Here is a 1,169-nt window from a genome sequence, read left to right as displayed (position 1 = left end):
TAAATGGATCAGCAATGTTGTGTTCTGAAGCTATCTGTGTGACGATCACATCTCTTCGTTGCACAATCTCCCTTATGAGATGATATTTGCGCTCAATATGTTTTCCTCGCTTATGGCTTCTTGGTTCTTTTGAATTTGCAACTGCTCCACTGTTATCACAATAAAGGGTGACGGGAAGATGCATATTTGGAACGACTTCCAAATCAGTTAAGAACTTCCTAAGCCATACAGATTCTTTCGCTGCTTCACAAGCAGCAACATACTCAGCCTCCATGGTGGAATCAGCAATGCAACCTTGCTTTATGCTTCTCCATATTATTGCTCCTCCGTTCAAAGTGAAGACAGATCCTGATGTCGATTTCCTCGAATCTACATCGGTCTGAAAATCTGAGTCAGTGTACCCTGTAAGGATCAGATCCTTAGCACCGTACATTAGCATATAATCCCTCGTTCTCCTAAGATACTTGAGGATATTCTTAACGGCAGTCCAATGAGCACGTCCCGGATTGGACTGATATCTGCTGACAATTCCCACAGCATAGCATATGTCGGGTCGGGTACATAGCATGGCATACATCAGACTACCGATCGCTGATGCATAGGGAATGTGTTTCATATCCTCAACTTCTTGAGGTGTCTTAGGACTTTGTTCCTTCGACAAATGAACTCCATGCCTGAAAGGTAATAATCCTTTCTTGGAGTCCTGCATCTTATATCGAATCAACATTTTGTCGATGTACGATGCTTGAGACAATGCTAGTGTTTTGTTCTTGCGATTCCGAACAATTTGGATTCCAAGAACAAACTGAGCCTCTCCCAAATCTTTCATTTGATATTGTGTCGCCAGCCAATGCTTAATGTCAGTCAGAATTCCCACATCATTTCCAATTAGTAGGATATCGTCAACGTACAACACCAGGAAAGCTACTGTAGAGTTGACTATCCTTTTATAAACACAAGGTTCGTCAACATTCTGTTTAAAGCCATAAGATTTGATTGCAGTATCAAACTTTATGTTCCAGGATCGAGATGCTTGCTTCAACCCATAAATGGATCTTTTAAGCTTGACAAACCCTTTGCTCGTGATCCTGTTCAATGAACCCCTCTGGTTGAGCCATATAGATACTCTCTTCAAGATCGCCGTTTAGAAAAGCTGTCTTAACATCCAT

Source organism: Cucurbita pepo, chromosome 11, assembly GCF_057944985.1.
Source record: "Cucurbita pepo subsp. pepo isolate OVF chromosome 11, ASM5794498v1, whole genome shotgun sequence".
Lineage (NCBI taxonomy): Eukaryota > Viridiplantae > Streptophyta > Magnoliopsida > Cucurbitales > Cucurbitaceae > Cucurbita > Cucurbita pepo.
This window is presented reverse-complemented; position numbering follows the sequence as displayed.